The sequence below is a fragment of the Schistocerca gregaria genome, chromosome 11 (genome assembly GCF_023897955.1).
Source record: "Schistocerca gregaria isolate iqSchGreg1 chromosome 11, iqSchGreg1.2, whole genome shotgun sequence".
Taxonomy (NCBI): domain Eukaryota; kingdom Metazoa; phylum Arthropoda; class Insecta; order Orthoptera; family Acrididae; genus Schistocerca; species Schistocerca gregaria.
The window spans coordinates 65222423-65245549 of record NC_064930.1 but is presented as its reverse complement, the minus strand read 5'-3'; the positions used below and the strand labels follow the sequence as shown (position 1 = coordinate 65245549).

General features: G+C 45.5%; 1 protein-coding gene across 1 annotated transcript in view; it reads right to left on the bottom strand.

Moving 5' to 3' along the window:
- The window catches only part of LOC126295469 (pleckstrin homology domain-containing family G member 5), a 1663439-nt gene that overhangs the window by 601309 nt on the left and 1039003 nt on the right, over positions 1 to 23127 (bottom strand). The gene's annotated exons all lie outside the window — the stretch shown is intronic.

Genomic DNA, 23127 nt, shown 5'->3' with positions numbered 1-23127 from the left:
CCTACCCCACAGCACGTTATTGGTTGTCCAACACGGATGACAATCGCCCTACAACCAGCGATGTACAGTTATGACGGGTCATGTTTCCGAAGTTCGGTCCATATTTGTCCGACGCCATTGCGGACAGGATACGTTTTGTAACTCGCCCATTTTTCAGCCACATGGTATAAAACCGTTCCGTAAGACCCAGGGCCCCTACGTGTCCCTCCGTTCCTACCCCCACAGCACGTTCTTGGTTGTCCAACGCGGATGACAATCGCCCTACAACCAGCGATGTACAGTTATGACGGAACATGTTTTCGAAGTTCGGTCCGTATTTGTCTGACGCCATTGCGGACAGGATACGTTTTGTAACTCGCCCATTTTTCAGCCACATGGTATAAAACCGTTCCGTAAGACCCAGGGCCCCTACGTGTCCCTCCGTCCCTACCCCCACAGCACGTTCTTGGTTGTCCAACACGGATGACAATCGCCCTACAACCAGCGATGTACAGTTATGACGGAATATGTTTTCGAAGTTTGGTCCGTATTTGTCTGATGCCATTGCGGACAGGATACGTTTTGTAACTCGCCCATTTTTCAGCCACATGGTATAAAACCGTTCCGTAAGACCCAGGGCCCCTACGTGTCCCTCCGTCCCTACCCCCACAGCACGTTCTTGGTTGTCCAACACGGATGACAATCGCCCTACAACCAGCGATGTACAGTTATGACGGAACATGTTTTCGAAGTTCGGTCCGTATTTGTCTGACGCCATTGCGGACAGGATACGTTTTGTAACTCGCCCATTTTTCAGCCACATGGTATAAAACCGTTCCGTAAGACCCAGGGCCCCTACGTGTCCCTCCGTCCCTACCCCCACAGCACGTTCTTGGTTGTCCAACACGGATGACAATCGCCCTACAACCAGCGATGTACAGTTATGACGGGTCATGTTTCCGAAGTTCGGTCCATATTTGTCCGACGCCATTGCGGACAGGATACGTTTTGTAACTCGCCCATTTTTCAGCCACATGGTATAAAACCGTTCCGTAAGACCCAGGGCCCCTACGTGTCCCTCCGTCCCTACCCCCACAGCACGTTCTTCGTTGTCCAACACGGATGACAATCGCCCTACAACCAGCGATGTACAGTTATGACGGAACATGTTTTCGAAGTTCGGTCCGTATTTGTCTGACGCCATTGCGGACAGGATACGTTTTGTAACTCGCCCATTTTTCAGCCACATGGTATAAAACCGTTCCGTAAGACCCAGGGCCCCTACGTGTCCCTCCGTCCCTACCCCCACAGCACGTTCTTGGTTGTCCAACACGGATGACAATCGCCCTACAACCAGCGATGTACAGTTTTGACGGAACATGTCTTCGAAGTTCGGTCCGTATTTGACGCCATTGCGGACAGGATACGTTTTGTAACTCGCCCATTTTTCAGCCACATGGTATAAAACCGTTCCGTAAGACCCAGGGCCCCTACGTGTCCCTCCATCCCTACCCCCACAGCACGTTCTTGGTTGTCCAACACGGATGACAATCGCCCTACAACCAGCGATGTACAGTTATGACGGGTCATGTTTCCGAAGTTCGGTCCATATTTGTCCGACGCCATTGCGGACAGGATACGTTTTGTAACTCGCCCATTTTTCAGCCACATGGTACAAAACCGTTCCATAAGACCCAGGGCCCCTACGTGTCCCTCCGTTCCTACCCCCACAGCACGTTCTTGGTTGTCCAACACGGATGACAATCGCCCTACAACCAGCGATGTACAGTTATGACGGGTCATGTTTCCGAAGTTCGGTCCGTATTTGTCTGACGCCATTGCGGACAGGATTCGTTTTGTAACTCGCCCATTTTTCAGCCACATGGTATAAAACCGTTCCGTAAGACCCAGGGCCCCTATGTGTCCCTCCGTCCCTACCCCCACAGCACGTTCTTGGTTGTCCAACACGGATGACAATCGCCCTACAACCAGCGATGTACAGTTATGACGGAACATGTTTTCGAAGTTCGGTCCGTATTTGTCTGACGCCATTGCGGACAGGATACGTTTTGTAACTCGCCCATTTTTCAGCCACATGGTATAAAACCGTTCCGTAAGACCCAGGGCCCCTATGTGTCCCTCCATCCCTACCCCCACAGCACGTTCTTGGTTGTCCAACACGGATGACAATCGCCCTACAACCAGCGATGTACAGTTATGACGGAACATGATTCCGAAGTTTGGTCCATATTTGTCTGACGCCATTGCGGACAGGATACGTTTTGTAACTCGCCCATTTTTCAGCCACATGGTATAAAACCGTTCCGTAAGACCCAGGGCCCCTATGTGTCCCTCCATCCCTACCCCCACAGCACGTTCTTGGTTGTCCAACACGGATGACAATCGCCCTACAACCAGCGATGTACAGTTATGACGGAACATGTTTCCGAAGTTCGGTCCATATTTGTCCGACGCCATTGCGGACAGGATACGTTTTGTAACTCGCCCATTTTTCAGCCACATGGTATAAAACCGTTCCGTAAGACCCAGGGCCCCTATGTGTCCCTCCGTCCCTACCCCCACAGCACGTTCTTGGTTGTCCAACACGGATGACAATCGCCCTACAACCAGCGATGTACAGTTATGACGGAACATGTTTTCGAAGTTCGGTCCGTATTTGTCTGACGCCATTGAGGACAGGATACGTTTTGTAAGTCGCCCATTTTTCAGCCACATGGTATAAAACCGTTCCGTAAGACCCAGGGCCCCTATGTGTCCCTCCATCCCTACCCCCACAGCACGTTCTTGGTTGTCCAACACGGATGACAATCGCCCTACAACCAGCGATGTACAGTTATGACGGAACATGTTTTCGAAGTTCGGTCCGTATTTGTCTGACGCCATTGCGGACAGGATACGTTTTGTAACTCGCCCATTTTTCAGCCACATGGTATAAAACCGTTCCGTAAGACCCAGGGCCCCTATGTGTCCCTCCATCCCTACCCCCACAGCACGTTCTTGGTTGTCCAACACGGATGACAATCGCCCTACAACCAGCGATGTACAGTTATGACGGAACATGTTTTCGAAGTTCGGTCCGTATTTGTCTGACGCCATTGCGGACAGGATACGTTTTGTAACTCGCCCATTTTTCAGCCACATGGTATAAAACCGTTCCGTAAGACCCAGGGCCCCTATGTGTCCCTCCATCCCTACCCCCACAGCACGTTCTTGGTTGTCCAACACGGATGACAATCGCCCTACAACCAGCGATGTACAGTTATGACGGAACATGTTTCCGAAGTTCGGTCCGTATTTGTCTGACGCCATTGCGGACAGGATACGTTTTGTAACTCGCCCATTTTTCAGCCACATGGTATAAAACCGTTCCGTAAGACCCAGGGCCCCTATGTGTCCCTCCATCCCTACCCCCACAGCACGTTCTTGGTTGTCCAACACGGATGACAATCGCCCTACAACCACCGATGTACAGTTATGACGGAACATGTTTTCGAAGTTCGGTCCGTATTTGTCTGACGCCATTGCGGACAGGATACGTTTTGTAACTCGCCCATTTTTCAGCCACATGGTATAAAACCGTTCCGTAAGACCCAGGGCCCCTATGTGTCCCTCCGTCCCTACCCCCACAGCACGTTCTTGGTTGTCCAACACGGATGACAATCGCCCTACAACCAGCGATGTACAGTTATGACGGAACATGTTTTCGAAGTTTGGTCCATATTTGTCCGACGCCATTGCGGACAGGATACGTTTTGTAACTCGCCCATTTTTCAGCCACATGGTATAAAACCGTTCCGTAAGATCCAGGGCCCCTATGTGTCCCTCCATCCCTACCCCCACAGCACGTTCTTGGTTGTCCAACACGGATGACAATCGCCCTACAACCAGCGATGTACAGTTATGACGGAACATGTTTCCGAAGTTCGGTCCATATTTGTCCGACGCCATTGCGGACAGGATACGTTTTGTAACTCGCCCATTTTTCAGCCACATGGTATAAAACCGTTCCGTAAGACCCAGGGCCCCTACGTGTCCCTCCGTCCCTACCCCCACAGCACGTTCTTGGTTGTCCAACACGGATGACAATCGCCCTACAACCAGCGATGTACAGTTATGACGGAACATGTTTTCGAAGTTCGGTCCGTATTTGTCTGACGCCATTGCGGACAGGATACGTTTTGTAACTCGCCCATTTTTCAGCCACATGGTATAAAACCGTTCCGTAAGACCCAGGGCCCCTACGTGTCCCTCCATCCCTACCCCCACAGCACGTTCTTGGTTGCCCAACACGGATGACAATCGCCCTACAACCAGCGATGTACAGTTATGACGGAACATGTTTTCGAAGTTCGGTCCGTATTTGTCTGACGCCATTGCGGACAGGATACGTTTTGTAACTCGCCCATTTTTCAGCCACATGGTATAAAACAGTTCCGTAAGACCCAGGGCCCCTATGTGTCCCTCCATCCCTACCCCCACAGCACGTTCTTGGTTGTCCAACACGGATGACAATCGCCCTAGAACCAGCGATGTACAGTTATGACGGAACATGTTTCCGAAGTTCGGTCCATATTTGTCCGACGCCATTGCGGACAGGATACGTTTTGTAACTCGCCCATTTTTCAGCCACATGGTATAAAACCGTTCCGTAAGACCCAGGGCCCCTACGTGTCCCTCCGTCCCTACCCCACAGCACGTTATTGGTTGTCCAACACGGATGACAATCGCCCTACAACCAGCGATGTACAGTTATGACGGAACATGTTTTCGAAGTTCGGTCCGTATTTGTCTGACGCCATTGCGGACAGGATACGTTTTGTAACTCGCCCATTTTTCTGCCACATGGTATAAAACTGTTCCGTAAGACCCAGGGCCCCTACGTGTCCCTCCATCCCTACCCCCACAGCACGTTCTTGGTTGTCCAACACGGATGACAATCGCCCTACAACCAGCGATGTACAGTTATGACGGAACATGTTTTCGAAGTTCGGTCCGTATTTGTCTGACGCCATTGCGGACAGGATACGTTTTGTAACTCGCCCATTTTTCAGCCACATGGTATAAAACCGTTCCGTAAGACCCAGGGCCCCTATGTGTCCCTCCATCCCTACCCCCACAGCACGTTCTTGGTTGTCCAACACGGATGACAATCGCCCTACAACCAGCGATGTACAGTTATGACGGAACATGTTTCCGAAGTTCGGTCCATATTTGTCCGACGCCATTGCGGACAGGATACGTTTTGTAACTCGCCCATTTTTCAGCCACATGGTATAAAACCGTTCCGTAAGACCCAGGGCTCCTACGTGTCCCTCCGTCCCTACCCCACAGCACGTTATTGGTTGTCCAACACGGATGACAATCGCCCTACAACCAGCGATGTACAGTTATGACGGAACATGTTTTCGAAGTTCGGTCCGTATTTGTCTGACGCCATTGCGGACAGGATACGTTTTGTAACTCGCCCATTTTTCAGCCACATGGTACAAAACCGTTCCATAAGACCCAGGGCCCCTACGTGTCCCTCCGTCCCTACCCCCACAGCACGTTCTTGGTTGTCCAACACGGATGACAATCGCCCTACAACCAGCGATGTACAGTTATGACGGAACATGTTTTCGAAGTTCGGTCCGTATTTGTCTGACGCCATTGCGGACAGGATACGTTTTGTAACTCGCCCATTTTTCAGCCACATGGTACAAAACCGTTCCATAAGACCCAGGGCCCCTACGTGTCCCTCCGTCCCTACCCCCACAGCACGTTCTTGGTTGTCCAACACGGATGACAATCGCCCTACAACCAGCGATGTACAGTTATGACGGAACATGTTTCCGAAGTTCGGTCCGTATTTGTCTGACGCCATCGCGGACAGGATACGTTTTGTAACTCGCCCATTTTTCAGCCACATGGTATAAAACCGTTCCGTAAGACCCGGTCCGTATTTTGACACTGTTGCTCAGAAGCGACTTCTAATCAAGCTGCGGGCCTATGGGGTATCGTCTCAGTTGTGCGACTGGATTCGTGATTTCCTGTCAGGAAGGTCGCAGTTCGTAGTAATAGACGGCAAATCGTCGAGTAAAACTGAAGTGATATCAGGTGTTCCCCAGGGAAACGTCCTGGGACCTCTACTGTTCCTGATCTATATAAATGACCTGGGTGACAATCTGAGCAGTTCTCTTAGGTTGTTCGCAGATGATGCTGTAATTTACCGTCTAGTAAGGTCATCCGAAGACCAGTATCAGCTGCAACGCGATTTAGAAAAGATTGCTGTATGGTGTGTCAGGTGGCAGTTGACGCTAAATAACGAAAAGTGTGAGATGATCCACATGAGTTCCAAAAGAAATCCGTTGGAATTCAGTTACTCGATAAATAGTACAATTCTCAAGGCTGTCAATTCAACTAAGTACCTGGGTGTTAAAATTACGAACAACTTCAGTTGGAAGGACCACATAGATAATATTGTCGGGAAGGCGAGCCAAAGGTTGCGTTTCATTGGCAGGACACTTAGAAGATGCAACAAGTCCACTGCTTACACTACACTCGTTCGTCCTCTGTTAGAATATTGCTGCGCGGTGTGGGATCCTTACCAGGTGGGATTGACGGAGGACATCGAGAGGGTGCAAAGAAGGGCAGGTCGTTTTGTATTATCGCGTTATAGGGGAGAGAGTGTGGCAGATATGATACACGAGTTGGGATGGAAGTCATTACAGCATAGACGTTTTTCGTCGCGGCGAGACCTTTTTACGAAATTTCAGTCAGCAACTTTCTCTTCCGAATGCGAAAATATTTTGTTGAGCCCAACCTACATAGGTAGGAATGATCATCAAAATAAAATAAGAGAAATCAGAGCTCGAACAGAAAGGTTTAGGTGTTCGTTTTTCCCGCTCGCTGTTCGGGAGTGGAATAGTAAAGAGATAGTATGATTGTGGTTCGATGAACCCTCTGCCAAGCACTTAAATGTGAATTGCAGAGTAGTCATGTAGATGTAGAAAACTAGAATGTCAGGTTCGATTTTTACCTGGTCCCGTAAATAACGTTCTATCTCGTAAGCTTTCGGTCTAGCATATTGGTAAACAAAACTAAATTTCAATGTCGATTTGCGAAAGGCCATGATTCGTTCTATGTCTTACCGCGGCACACAGCTACACACTTAACGTTAACAACTCTCGCGCACACGTGCGGCAGCGACGCAAACACCGCCGGTACTGCTGCACCGCTGAAAGCTGTGTGGTCGCTCCATAAGCACGGCGATTGTTCGACAATCTTACAATCATACAACGATGGGAATTTTTGCCCGTTTACGAGCACGACATTACATTTGTATACGTTCGCGGTCAACTGCCAGTACCTACTCTAGACATGTGTCCTATAAGTCTTCCCCCCATTTTGCTGTAGCCTTCTCGGGTTGCAACCATCATATGGGCGACAGCATATCCTTTGTAAGCTTTCGATTAAAATACTGATGTAAACCACTCTGCGGCTACACATTTCCAACCGTCTGACGAGTGTGGCCATTTCTAATGCTAACGGCAACCGTATTAGATACTGGTTTGTCCACGTCTTGCAGATGTAAAGTGTATCTGGCATTCGCAACCCGTTGCCCCTACTCGTCACGGGGTATACAAGCCGCAAAGCCGGGCTGCGCTGCGGGAAATCCAATTGGGCAGGCGATGCATCGGCATTACAAGCAAATACCACAAACGTAACTCCCGCCTCCGAAAAGCGGGTGTCCGCAAAGACGCGGATACGAAAGGAGATATATAACGCGGAGATTTTGGGGATAAGTGGGAATTACGAAAAAAAAAGTTGCTTCACGGAATGATCTACCTGCTCTGGTATTACACCCAACTGTCGGCTGTCTGGCGGTTTTATACGTTAGTGGGACTCAGGGAAACAAAGAAAGGCCTTCAGTCCCAACGGGTGCAGGTAGATCTAGCAACAATCACTATAACAGCTGTAAATTGTAGTAGCTGTGTAGGGAAAGTACCAGAGCTCCAAACGCTAATAGAAAGCACATGCTCAAATAGTTATAGGCACTGACAGCTGGCTAAGGCCGGAGATAAGAGCTGACCTGAGTGGCCGTGACGTTCTAGGCGCTACAGTCTGGAACCGAGCGACCGCTACGGTCGTAGGTTCGAATCCTGCCTCGCGCATATATGTGTGTGGTTTCCTTAGGTTAGTTAGGTTTAATTAGTTCTAAGTTCTAGGCGACTGATGACCTCAGAAGTTAAGTCGCATAGTGCTCAGAGCCATTTGAACCATTTGAACCGGAGATAAGATTAGTCGAAACTTTTGGCAAGGACCTAACGCTGTTCAGAAAGGATAGGCTGAACACAACTGGCACTTGGCGTTTTCGTTGCTGTTGTAGCGAAACTGAAGTACGTAGTTCCTGTTTGTTAGTAAAGGTAGAGGTCATTCATAGTAAACGGAATAAAATAATAATTGTATCCTTTTACTGACCTTCCACCTCGGATGACACAATTGCTGAAAGGTTCAAAGATAACTTGAGTGTAATTTCAAACACGTACCCGATTCATAAAATTATAGCTGGTGGGGACTTCAATTTACCCTCTACATGGTGGCGAAAATACATGTTTAAATCTGGAGGTATGCATAGAATATCATCCGAAATTGTGCTAAACGGATTCTCTGAAAATTATTTCGAGCAATTAGTTCACGAGTCCACTCCAATAGCAAACGGTTGTGAAAACACACTTGACCTGGTAGCAACAAATAATCCAGCGCTAATAACGAGCAGCGATTAACGGATAGAGGGATTAATGAACACGGCGTTGTTACAGCGAGACTGAATACCGTAACTCCCAAATTCGCCAAAAATAAACGAAAAATATACCTGTTCTAGAAAGTAGATAAGATACGCTTGATGCGTTCCTTAGAGATAAACTCCACTCCTTCTAAATTAACATTGTATGTGTATACCAGATGTCGTCTGGATTCAAAAAAGTAGTATCGACAGCAATTGAGACATTTACACCAAATAAAATAACAAACGACGGAGCTGATCCTCCATGGTACACAAAACGAGTCAGAACACTGTTGTAGAAACAATGAAAGAAGCATGTCAAATTGAAACGAACGCAAAACCACCAAGATTGGCGATCTTTTACAGAAGCTCACAATTTAGCGCGGAATTCAATATGAGATGCTTACAACAGTTTCAACGAAACTTTGTCTCGAAACCTGGCAGAAAGTCCAAAGAGATTCTGGTCGTTTGTAAAATATGCTAGCAGCAAGAAACAATCATTGGCTTCCCAGCGAGATAGCAATGGAATTACTATCGATGACAGTGTTGCTAAAAACACACTTACCAAACACAGCCTTCCGTAAATAGTTCAGCAAAGAAGACGAAGTAAATATTCCAGAATTCGAATCAAGAACAGCAGACAACATGAGCACATTGAAGAAGGTATCCTCGGAGTAGTGAAGCAACACAAATGACCTAATAAAAGCAAGTCTTCTGGTCCATACTGTATACCAATTAGGTTCCTTTCACAGCATGCTGATGCAGTAACTCCATACTTCGCAATCATATACAACGGTTCGCTCAACGAAAGATCCATATCCAAAGACTGGAAAGTTGCACAGGTCACACCAACAGTCCAGAAAAGCAATAGGAGTACTCACCACATTACAGAACCATATCATTGGCGTCGACAATGCATAGTGTTCGAACACTATGAATTACCTCGAAGAGAACGGTCTATTTGCGCATAGTCAACACGGATTTAGAAACATCGTTCTTGTGAAACACAACTAACACGTAGTGTTGAGTGCTATTGACAAGGAATTTCAGATTGATTCTGTATTCATGGATTTCCAGAAGATATTTGACACCATATCTCACAAGGGGCTTGTAATCAAATTCCGTTTTAATGGAATATCACCTCAGTTATGCGACTGGATTCATGACTTCCTGTCAGAAAGATCACAGTTCGTACTAACTGACGGATTTCTGGCGTTCCCAAAGGCAGTGCCATAAGCAGTGTCATCTATATAAACGATTTAGGAGACATCTGAACAATCGTCTTAGGTTGTTTGCAGATGACGCTGTCGTTTATCGTCTAGTCATCATATGATCAAACCAAATTTCAAAACGTGTTGGATAAGATATCTGTATGGTGCAAAAATTGGCAATTGACCTCACACAATGAAAAGTGTGAGACCATCCACAAGAGTGCTAAAATGAATCCGTTAAACTCCGCTTACACGATAAATCAGTCTAATCTTAAGGCCGTACATTCAACTACATACCTAGGAATTACATTTACCAACAAGTTAAACTGGAAAGAACACATAGAAAATGCTGTGGGGGAAGGCAAACTAAAGACTACGTTTTATTGGGTGAACACAGAAAATGTAACAGATATGCTAAGGAGACTGCCTGCATTATGTTTGTCCGTCTTCTTTTGGAGTAATGATGAGCCGTCTGAGATCCTTGACAGGTGGGATTAACGGAGTACATCGAGAAAGTTCAAAGAAGGGCAGCACGTTTTCTATTATCGAGAAATAGTGGAGACAGTTTCACAGATTTGGCGAGGACATCATTAAAACAAAGGCGTTTCTCGTTGCGGTTGGGTTTTCTCACGAATTTACAATCACCAATTATCTGCACCGAATGCGAGAATATTTTGTTGACGCTGACCTACATGGGGAGAAACATCACCATAGTAAATTAAGAGGAAACAGAGCACGCACGGAAAGATACAGGAGTTCGTCTTCTTCCGCGCGCTATACGAGATTGGAATAATAGATAACTGTGAAGGTTGTTCGATGAACCCTCTGCCAGGCACTTAAATGTGATTTGCAGAGTAATCATATACATGTACATATGCTAGTGAGTAAACTGTCAGATACGCAGCTGACAGCTCATGCATCCGAGCTGCTGACAAGAACAATTTACAGAAAACGGGGAAAAAAACCGAGGAGTTTGTGGACGACGATTAGTTTGGCTTCAATAAAGATAAAGGCGCCAGACAGCCAGTTCTCACGTTGCGACTGACAATGGAAGCAACACTGACGAAACGCTCACAGTGTTCCTCGATACAGAAGAAGTGTTTGACTGTGCCAAATCGTCCACGATTTTAGAAATTCTGAGAAAAATGGGAGGCGCTACAGAGAAGGACGGATAATATATATGCGTAAGATCACCCCAGGGTGAACAACAACAAAGGAAGCAAGAATGAAGAAGGGGATGCGATCTCTCGGCCCTGATGTTCAGTTTATACATCGGAGGAGAAATGACGGAAATAAAAGGAAGGTTCAACAACTGGATTATAATTGAAGGTGAAACGATATCAATCAAAAGATGCGATGACGAGATATGTGTCCTCATCAAAACTGAAGAAGTAAACTGCAGGATCTGTTGAATGGAGTTAACAGTAAAATGAGAACAGAATTTGGATTGAAAGTAAATAAAAGAAAGACGAGAGTAAAGGGGAGTGGTGGTAAGCGATTGGTGAGAATGAAATAGACGAAGTTACGGAGTTCTGCTGCCTAGGAAACAAAATATACCATGACGGGTGAAACAAGGAGCACATCAAAACCAGACTAGCACTGGAAAAAATGGGAATTCCCGACCGAGAGAAGTCTACTAGTAAAAAACAAAGGCTCTAATTTGATGAGGAATGAACGTATGGAGGTCAGCATTACATGGTAGTGAATCATGGACTGGGGAACCGGAACAGAGGAGAATCGAAACATTTGAGATGTGGTACTACAGACGAATGTTGGAAATTAGGTGGATTGATAACGTAAGGAGTGAAGAGAGGAAAGGAATGTATGGAAAACACTGACAAGAAGAAGAGACAGGATGATAGGACATCTGTAAAGACATCTGAAGAAAACCTCCGTGGTATTGGAGGGAGCTGCAGAGAGTAAAAACTGTAGAGAAAACAAGAGATTGGAGAATAATTGAGGATGTACGTTGCAAAAAAATGGCTCTGAGCACTATGGGACTCAACTGCTGTGGTCATCAGTCCCCTAGAACTTAGAACTACTTAAACCTAAGTAAGCTAAGGACATCACACACATCCATGCCCGAGGCAGGATTCGAACCTGCGACCGTAGCAGTCGCACGGTTCCGGACTGCGCGCCTAGAACCGCGAGACCACCGCGGCCGGCGACGTACGTTGCAAGTGCTACTCTGAGATGAAGAGGTTGGCACAGGACAGGAATTCATGGCGAGCCGATTCCAATCATAAAACTGATGACAAAAAGACAACACTCACATAATGTAAACAATTAGTGCCAAGCAAAGATGACCACCGTCGAAACGGGTGAATAACCAGCATTAACTGTCTCTCTCTGTCGGCTGACCAGGGAAAAAGTGGGACTCATAACAGAATTTAAGCAACTCTGTTTACAACACGACTTGCTAATTTAATCTCGACTGCTACCGTAATAACACTATCGCAATAGCTGGAAATGGACGCCACAGTCTCTGTGTTGTTATACTGCCTATTCTTATCGGTAATCGATAGAACCCCATTCTAGAGATGGGGTTGTAAAGAGTAGATCGTACGACATTAGTGCGTTCCCCTGTACGTTTTACCGGCCGGTGTGGCCGAGCGGTTCTAGACGCTAGAGTCTGGAACCGCGCGACCGCTACGGTCGCAGGTTCGAATTGTGCCTGGGGCATGGATGTGTGTGATGTCCTTAGGTTAGTTAGGTGTAAGTAGCTCTAAGTTCTAGGCGACGGATGACCTCAGAAGTAAAGTCCGATAGTGCTCAGAGCCATTTGAACCATTTGGACCTCTTGCGGCGTTGTAGATATATGGTGTGGCCAGCTCACATTTGAAAATGAGCAAAAATTGTTGTTACTTAGGTCTGCAAGCTTTCGTGGCCGTTGTCATTAAAATTAAAATCTTCTGGGTTGTTTGCCCGCGTCATGTTTCCTCTAAAATAGTCGACGTTTCGACCCCTCTGTGGGATCTTCTTCAGGATCTTCCACTGTCCAGTACTACTAGAACACTGTCAGAGACCAGTGTAGCGTTCTGTTATCAAGCATCTAGCCAATGATGACGGCCAACCAATAGCAGCAGGAGGAATTTCAACAAATAACCCTTCTCCAGCCTAAGTGTGGGATACTGCCCTTTTTATCCGATGACGATGAGTTCACCAGTAGAAGCCACAAGAGTTTAGCCAGTAACCGCCTTTCTTCTGCATCAGCGCGGGAATATTAATCTATGACGATGGCCCACCAACGGCAGCCAAGAGAATTTTAACCGATCGAAATCCCAGAGGAAGCGATTACGAAGGAAGCCCGAGAACGAACACGGCGATGCGATCTCTCGGCCCTGCTGTTCAACTTACACGCCAAATGAGAAATGGCGGAAATAAAAAGAAAATTCAAGAGCAGGATTCTCCAGCACGAATGCGGGAAAATTCCCCTTCGTAAGATACTGGTCTTTGGCACTTGATAAGATACTGGTCTCTGACAGTGTTGTAGCAGTATTGGACACCGGAAGATCCTGAAGAGAATCCCAGCAGAGGGGTCGAAACATCGTACATTTTAGAAGAAACATGACGCGACCTAATAACCCAGATTTTAACTTTAGTAAAAATTGTTCCTACTCACCGTCGATTTCAACACGACCGTTTTTCCATCGGACAGTAGGTAGAATACCATTCATATATGGCTTTATACGAGGTGTATTTTTTTAAGTAGGTACCGTTTCGAAATTAAAAAAAGACGTGCTAAGATATCTCAATAATTTAATTTTTACATGGAAGCCTGTACCTTAATCTACGCACAGACACCGTTACACTCTGATTGTTCGGTGTTTACGTTGTGTACTGAGTGTTCAAGATGCCTCCGATAATTGTGAGTAACGCCGACTGTGAAGTACGGGCTGTTATAAGTTTTCTTAGTGCTAAAATCCCTAAAAGCGATCGATATTCATGGTGAGATCTGTGCCGTTTACGGGTAAAACATTATGAGTGATGGAATGGTAAGAAAGTGGGTGGGAACATTTAAAGATGGCCGCACAAATGTGCATGGTGAACAATAGAGTGGGCGTCAAAAAAAAAAATGGATCAAATGGCTCTGAGCACTATGGGATTTAACTTCTGAGGTCATCAGTCCCCTAGAACTTAGAACTTCTTAAACCTAACTAACCTAAGGACATCACACACATCCATGCCCGAGGCAGGATTCGAACCTGCGACCGTTGCGGTCGCGCCATTCCAGACTGTAGCGCCTAGAACCGCTCGGCCACCCTGCCCGGCGAGAGGGCAGCCTTCAATGAAAGTTTGGTGCAGGAAGTGGACAATAAGGCGAGAGAAAACAGACGCTTTACGATTTCCTCCTTGCGGGATGACTTTCCTAATGTTTCTCGTAGTGTTTTGTATGGCATTGTGACCGAGCACTCGAATTACCGCAAATTGTGCTCACGTTGGATACGGAAAATGTTGACGGATGTGCCCAAAACCATACGTTTAGACAGCGAATCGACTTTCCTCGAGCGGTACCACAACGACGGTGATGATTTCTTAAGCCAAATTGTTACGGGCGATGAAACGAGGGTGCCCTACGTCACACCAGAATCAAAGCAACAGTCCGTGGAAGTTGAGCAAGGGCATCGTTTTGCTGCAAGGCAATGCCCGTCCGCATGTGGCGAATCAGACCATAGATCTCACCACATCTTTTCGGTGGGAAACTCCAGATCATCCTCCGTACAGCCCCGGTTTTGCACCCAGTGACTACCATCTGTTCCTGCACTTTAGGTTAGAAGCATAACTCACATGCTCCAAAAATTTTCACAAATGACTGAAAACGTGTTTTACATGCGTCGTGCGGATATCCCATATATTGACATCAGTATGTGCAAGAATAATGGCTATAAATCATTATGTATATTTCAGATTACGTTTGCTTATTGAGAAATTATTATTATGTAAGGTTATATTATGGATCATGAAAGTTTTGTTAATGAGCTATGGAACATGTAAGTTTTGACAATCGCCATTTTGGATCTTGTGAGTTTTGGTACTGAGCTGTTTGGACGATGTTGATTTCTTCATCTACATCTACATGACCAACCACTCTGCTATTCACATTTAAGTGCTTGGCAGAGGGTTCATCGAACCCAATCATACTATCCCTCTACCATTCCACTCCCGAACAACGCGCGAGAAAAACGAACACCTAAACCTTTCTGTTCCAGCTCTGATTTCTCTTATTTTATTTTGATGATCATTCATACCTATGTAGGTTGGGCTCAACAAAATATTTTCGCATTCGGAAGAGAAAGTTGGTGACTGAAATTTCGTTAAAAGGTCTCGCCGCGACGAAAAACGTCTTTGCTTTAATGACTTCCATCCCAACTCGTGTATCATATCTGCCACACTCTCTCACCCCCCCCCCCCCTTTTTTTTTGGGTCATCAGTCTGCTGACTGGTTTGATGCGGCCCGCCAAGAATTCCTTTCCTCTGCTAACCTCTTCATCTCAGAGTAGCACTCGCAACCTACGTCCTCAATTATTTGTTTGACATATTCCAATCTCTGTCTTCCTCTACAGTTTTTGCCCTCTACAGCTCCCTCTAGTACCATGGAAGTCATTCCCTCATGTCTTAGAGGATGTCCTATCAACCTGTCCCTCCTCCATATCAGTGTTTTCCACATATTCCTTTCCTCTCCGATTCTGCGTAGAACCTCCTCATTCCTTACCTTATCAGTCCACCTCATTTTCAACATTCGTCTACAGCACCACATCTCAAATGCTTCGATTCTCTTCTGTTCCGGTTTTCCCACAGTCCATGTTTCCCTGCCATACAATGCTGTACTCCAGACGTACATCCTCAGAAATTTTTTCCTCAAATTAAGGCCGGTATTTGATATTAGTAGACTTCTCATGGCCAGAAATGCCTTTTTTGCCATAGCGAGTCTGCTTTTGATGTCCTCCTTGCTCCGTCCGTCATTGGTTATTTTACTGCCTAGGTAACAGAATTCTTTAACTTCATTGACTTCGTGAACATCAATCCAAATGTTAAGTTTTTCGCTGTTCTCATTTCAACTACTTCTCATTACTTTCGTCTTTCTCCGATTTACTCTCAGACCATACTGTGTACGCATTAGACTGTTCATTCCGTTCAGCAGATCATTTAATTCTTCTTCACTTTCACTCCGGATAGCAATGTCATCAGCGAATCGTATCATTGATATCCTTTCACCTTGTATTTTAATTCCACTCCTGAACCTTTCTTTTATTTCCATCATTGCTTCCTCGATTTACAGATTGAAGAGTAGGGGCGAAAGGCTACAGCCTTGTCTTACACCCTTCTTAATACCAGCACTTCGTTCTTGATCGTCCACTCTTATTATTCGCTCTTGGTTGTTGTACATATTGTATATGACCCGTCTCTCCCTATAGCTTACCCCTACTTTTCTCAGAATCTCGAACAGCTTGCACCATTTTATATTGTCTAACGCTTTTTCCAGGTCGACAAATCCTATGAACGTGTCTTGATTTTTCCTTAGCCTTGCTTCCATTATTAGCCGTGACGTCAGAATTGCCTCTCTCGTGCCTTTACTTTTCCTAAAGCCAAACTGATCGTCACCTAGCTCATTCTCAATTTTCTTTTCCATTCCTCTGTATGTTATTCTTGTAAGCAGCTTCGATGCATGAGCTCTTAAGCTGATTGTGCGATAATTCTCGCACTTGTCAGCTCTTGCCGTCTTCGGAATTGTGTGGATGATGCTTTTCCGAAAGTCAGATGGTATGTCGCCAGACTCATATATTCTACACACCAACGTGAATAGTCTTTTTCTTGCCACTTCCCCTAATGATTTTAGAAATTCTGATGGAATGTTATCTATCCCTTCTGCCTTATTTGACCGTAAGTCCTCCAAAGCTCTTTTAAATTCCGATTCTAATACTGGATCCCCTATCTCTTCTAAATCGACACCTATTTCTTCTTCTATCACATCAGACAAATCTTCACCCTCATAGAGGCTTTCAATGTATTCTTTCCACCTATCTGCTCTCTCCTCTGCATTTAACAGTGGAATTCTCGTTGCACTCTTAATGTTACCACTGTTGCTTTTAATGTCACGAAAGGTTGTTTTAACTTTCCTGTATGCTGAGTCTGTCCTTCCGACAATCATATCTTTTTCGATGTCTTCACATTTTTTCTACAGCCATTTCGTCTTAGCTTCCCTGCACTTCCTATTTATTTCATTCCTCAGCGACTTGTATTTCTGTATTCCTGATTTTCCCGGAACATGTTTGTACTTCCTCCTATCATCAATCAACTGAAGTATTTCTTCTCTTACCCATGGTTTCTTCGCAGCTACCTTCTTTGTACCTATGTTTTCCTTCCCAACTTCTGTGATGGCCCTTTTTAGAGACGTCCATTCCTCTTCAACTGTGTTGCGTACTGCGCTATTCCTCATTGCTGTATATATAGCGTTAGAGAACTTCAAACGTATCTCGTCATTCCTTAGAACTTCCGTATCCCACTTCTTAGCGTATTGATTCTTCATGACTAATGTCTTGAACTTCAGCCTACTCTTCATCACTACTATATTGTGATCTGAGTCTATATCTGCTCCTGGGTACGCCTTACAATCCAGTATGTGATTTCGGAATCTCTGTCTGACCATGATGTAATCTAATTGAAATCTTCCCGTATCTCCCGGCCTTTTCCAAGTATACCTCCTGCTCTTGTGATTCTTGAACAGGGTATTCGCTATTACTAGCGGAAACTTGTTACAGAACTCAATTAGTCTTTCTCCTCTTTCGTTCCTTGTCCCAAGCCCATATTCTCCTGTAACCTTTTCTTCTACTCCTTCCCCTACAACTGCATTCCAGTCGCCCATGACTATTAGATTTTCGTCTCCCCTATTACGTGATAATACAAAAAGAGCAACCATTTTTTGCATCCTTTCGATGTCCTCCGTCAATCCCACCTGGTAAGGATCCCACACCGCGCAGCTGTATTCTAACAGAGGACGAACGAGTGTAGTGTAAGCTGTCTCTTTAGTGGACTTGTTGCATCTTCTGAGTGTCCTGCCAATGAAACGCAACCTCTGGATCGCCTTCCCCACAATATTATCTATGTGGTCTTTACAACTGAAGGTGTTCGCAATTTTTACACCCAGGTTGAATTGACAGCCTTGAGAATTGTGCTATTTATCGAGTAATCGAATTCCAACGGATTTCTTTTGGAAGTTCCAAAGAAAGAGTGTTATACATTCTCACATGGAGGAACAAATAGAGCCAATAACAAAAATCAGTTTAATGTGAAAACAATGAAGAAAACAGGATATTCTAACCCCATTCGTTTGGCTTCCTAACGTTTCCACATTTCCGGATGCTGTGAACGATTCCTTTGCCTTCCTCTTTCTCCAACGGGTGAAACGTTTTCTTCCGTGACTTGTGTCTCAAATCAGTTCTATTCCAACCACTATATTGAATTATATTCCCCAAAATAACTGAACAGAACAGAAAACACACGCCACTGGCATCAATATTTCCTACTACAAAAGAAAATGGCGCCGAGTGAGATAATCGCTGATTGGTCACGATGAGGTACGAGACAAAACTCGCAAGATCCCGCGGATCGTGAGACTTTTGGAACTAACCGTGAAGTTTAACACCGGTTTTCTCAAGGATCTTGTGCCAAATGTGAATAACTGTTTCGTGAATTATGTTCTATGTATAAAGCTATATGAGAATACGTAGGCATCTCAATTTTTATTATTTGGGAGTATGTGAGTTATGACTATAATATAAACACTTGAACAAACACCTGGGCGGTCAGCGTCTCCAAGACGACGGCGAAGTCAAAACAGTGGTGATGCAGTGGTTAACAAGTCAGGCGGCAGACTTCTATGAAGAGGATATTCAGAAACTGGTACAACTTTATGACAAGTGCCTTAATATTGACGGAAATTATGTAGAAAAGTAGATTAAGAAACAGGTTTTCATGTAAAAATAAAATTATTGAGATATCTTAGCACATCTTTTTTTAAATTTCAAAACCGTAACACCCCCCCCCCTCCCCCCATGAACCATGGACCTTGCCGTTGGTGGGGAGGCTTGCGTGCCTCAGCGATACAGATAGCCGTACCGTAGGTGCAACCACAACGGAGGGGTATCTGTTGAGAGGACAGACAAACGGGTGGTTCCTGAAGAGGGGCAGCAGCCTTTTCAGTAGTTGCATGGGCAACAGTCTGGATGATTCACTGATCTGGCCTTGTAACACTAACCAAAACGACCTTGCTGTGCTGGTACTGCGAAAGGCTGAAAGCAAGGGGAAACTACGGCCGTAATTTTTCCCGAGGGCATGCAGCTTTATGGGAACGAAAGCGTTTCCGAAGAAGAAAAATTTGTTAACATCGAGTATAAATTTAAGTGTCAGGAAGTCGTTCCTGAAAGTATTTGTATGGAGTGTACCCATGTATGGAAGTGAAACATGGACGATAAACAGTCTGGACAAGAAGAGAATAGAAGCTTTCGAAATGTGGTGCTACAGAAGAATGCTGAAGATTAGATGGGTAGATCACATAACTAATGAGGAGGTATTGAATAGAATTGGGAGAGGAGGAGTTTGTGCCACAATTTGACTAGAAGAAGGGATCTGTTGGTAGGCCATGTTCTGAGACAACAAGGGATCACCAATTTAGTATTGGAGGGCAGCGTGGAGGGTAAAAATCGTAGAGGGAGAATACACTAAGCAGATTTAGAAGGATGTAGGCTGCAGTAGGTACTGGGAGATGAATAAGCTTGCACAGGATAGAGTGGCATGGAAAGCTGCATCAAGCCAGTCTCAGGACTGAAGACCGCAACAACAACAACAACAACAACAACAACAACAACACAACTTACTTAAAAAACACGCCTCGTAATTTTTTTTTTATTATTATTCAGGTTCGTGGCCACTAAAGTGCGGGGCCCTTAGCATTTGCTATCTCTTGCTACGTGGTTAATTAGGCACTGACTGTGGTTATCCAGTACAGGAGAGACAGATTGCGGTGGTAGTGTGTGTGGGGGAGGAGGGGAGGGGCGGGGGAGCGGGGGGATGGGGAGGGGGTCGGAAATAGCCACGTGCTGGCGTGCTGCGTTTGTCCTGATAAAGGCAGACCTGTGGCTGAAACGCAACGTCAGCGCCATACTCCTGTGCAGTCCAAACGCGCCGATCCGCTCCGCTTGTGCAGAGCTACGCGGGAATATTTAGCGTGGCAGCGGTTCCAGCCCCCCCCCCCCCCTCCAGCCACGTACTGGAGCTGGAGAGGCGAGGCCGACCGCACATCAGCTCGCCGGAATTGCAACAGACCGCAGACGGAGCACCCGACAAAGTACCCATCTGTCCGGTGCCAGCAGCAGCGAACATCGGGGGACACAGATGTGCGCGGTGACAAGGGTGGAGTGGGGTGGGGGATAGATGGGACATAGCAAAACGGAGGGTGAGGGACGTAGGCAGAGAGAGAAGAGAGAAGAGAGAAGAGAGAGAGAGAGAGAGAGAGAGAGAGAGAGAGAGATGGAGGCAGGGATAGAGAGAGAGAGAGAGAGAGAGAGAGAGAGAGAGAGATGGAGGCAGGGATAGAGAGAGAGAGAGAGAGAGAGAGAGAGAGAGAGAGATGGAGGCAGGGATAGAGAGAGAGAGAGAGAGAGAGAGAGAGAGAGAGAGAAAGGTGTCAAGGTGAGGTCAGAGGACGCTATGATGCGACAGTCTCTATGTGACGCGCCATTACTGGCGAATCAGCTGTCTGTCAAAGGGCTAGAGGGTCGCGGTTTTCTGCCGTCAGACAGCACCTGTTCTGCTGTGGTGGACGTTGAAATGCAGCTGCAATGCCTGCAGCAAGTATCGTAGTAAGATACATAGCATTATTAAAGCAGCCGATAAATGTGTATTTTATTTATATCTTTATTTACAGCCGGCCGGTGTGGTCGAGCGGTTCTAGGCGCTACAGTCTGGAACCGCGCGACCGCTACGGTCGCAGGAAGAATCCTGCCTCAGGTATGGATGTGTGTGATGTCCTTAGGTTAGTTAGGTTTAAGTAGTTCTAAGAACTAGGGGACTCATGACCTCAGATTTTAAGTCCCGTAGTGCTCAGAGCCATTTGAACGATTTGCCTTTATTTACACGCCTAGTTGCGTAGGACCAAAGCGAGGAGCAAACGTCCAAGGTCATCGAACGCGTCAGTACATGAAATTTCAACACAAAAGTAATAATAGATGAAATAAAAAGTTTATGAACCCAAAAAATTTAAAGCTGTGAGTGTAAGTTAACGCAATCAACAATATAACTTAGTAATCAGATTAATTTTTCACGCAACTCGACAGGATAGAATGAGTGACCCATGAGGAGACTCTTCAGTTTCGATTTGAGTTCTTGTGGCAGCTTATTGAAAATGGATGCAGCAGTATACAGTACACCTTTTCGCACAAGAGTTAAGAAAGTGCGATACAAATGCAGACTGGATTTCTGCCTAGTATTAAGTGAGGGAGAGCTGCTGCTGTTGTTGTGGTCATCAGCCCTGAGACTGGTTTGATGCAGCTCTCCATGCTACTGTATCCTGCGCAAGCTTCTTCATCTCCCAGTACCTACTGCAACCTACATCCTTCTGAATCTGCTTAGTGTATTCATCTCTTGGTCTCCCTCCACGCTGCCCTCCAATGCTAAATTTGTGATCCCTTGATGCCTGAGAACATGTCCTACCAACCGTTCCCTCATTTTTGTCAAGTTGTGCCACAAACTTCTCTTCTCCCCAATCCTATTCAATACCTCTTCATTAGTTACATGATCTACCCATCTAATCTTCAGCATTCTTCTGTAGCACCACATTTCGAAAGCTTCTATTCTCTTCTTGTCCAAACTATTTATCGTCCATATTTCACTTTAATACATGGCTACACTCCATACAAATACTTTCCGAAACGACTTCCTGACACTTCAATCTATACTCGAGGGTAACAAATTCCTCTTCTTCAGAAACGATTCTCTTGCCATTGCCAGTTTACATTTTACATCCTCTCTACTTCGACCATCATCAGTTATTTAGCTCCTCAAATAGCAAAACTCCTTTACTACTTTAAGTGTCTCATTTCCTAACCTAATTCCCTCAGCATCACCCGAGTTAATTTGACTACATTCCATTATCCTCGTTTTGCTTTTGTTGCTGTTCATATTATATCCTCCTTTCAAGACACTGTCCATTCCGTTCAACTGCTCTTCCAAGTCCTTTGCTGTCTCTGACAGAATTACAATGTCATTGACGAACCTCAAAGTTTTCATTTCTTCTCCATGGATCTTTATATACCCACTCCGCATTTTCCTTTCGTTTCCTTTACTGCTTGCTCAATATACGGATTGAATAACATCGGGTAGAGACTACAACCCTGTCTCACTCCTTTCCCAACCACTGCTTCCATTTCATGCCCCTCGACTCTTATTACTGCCATCCGGTTTCTGTACAAATTGTAAATAGCCTTTCGCTCCCTGTATTTTACCGCTGCCTCCTTTAGAATTTGTAAGAGAGTATTCCAGTCAACATTGTCAAAAGATTTCTCTAAGTCTACAAATGCTAGGAACGTAGGTTTGCCTTTCCTTAATCTTTCTTCTAAGACAAGTCGTAGGGTCAGTATTGCCTCACGTGTTCCAACATTTCTACGGAATCCAAACTGATCTTCCCCGAGGTCGGCTTCTACCAGTTTCTCCACTCGTCTGTAAAGAATTCGCGTTAGTATTTTGCTGCTGTGAGTTATTAAACTGATAGTTCGGTAATTCTTGGGAATAAGCTGATACTGTTAGCAAGAAAGGACAGTAAAAAATGTACATATTGACATGCTGATACCTCCCCTAAGAAAACTTATGAATGAATGTGCGGGTAAACTTCCACATTATTTGATAGAAAGACATCTGAGCAAAACTGAACTTACACAGACAGTTGTCTCTTGACTTATTCTGATCACCACTAAACTGACACACAATATTTTTTTGCGCAACGCAGTCTCACAAAAGAATGGCCCTGACTAACAATAACCTACACCTTTCGTGAATCACTTACCTCTCAATAATCTTCGTTACTCGAACTACTGCAATACAGCGAGCGCCACTACTGCCAACTAAATAAAAGATTCAAACTACTGAAGGCACTAACTA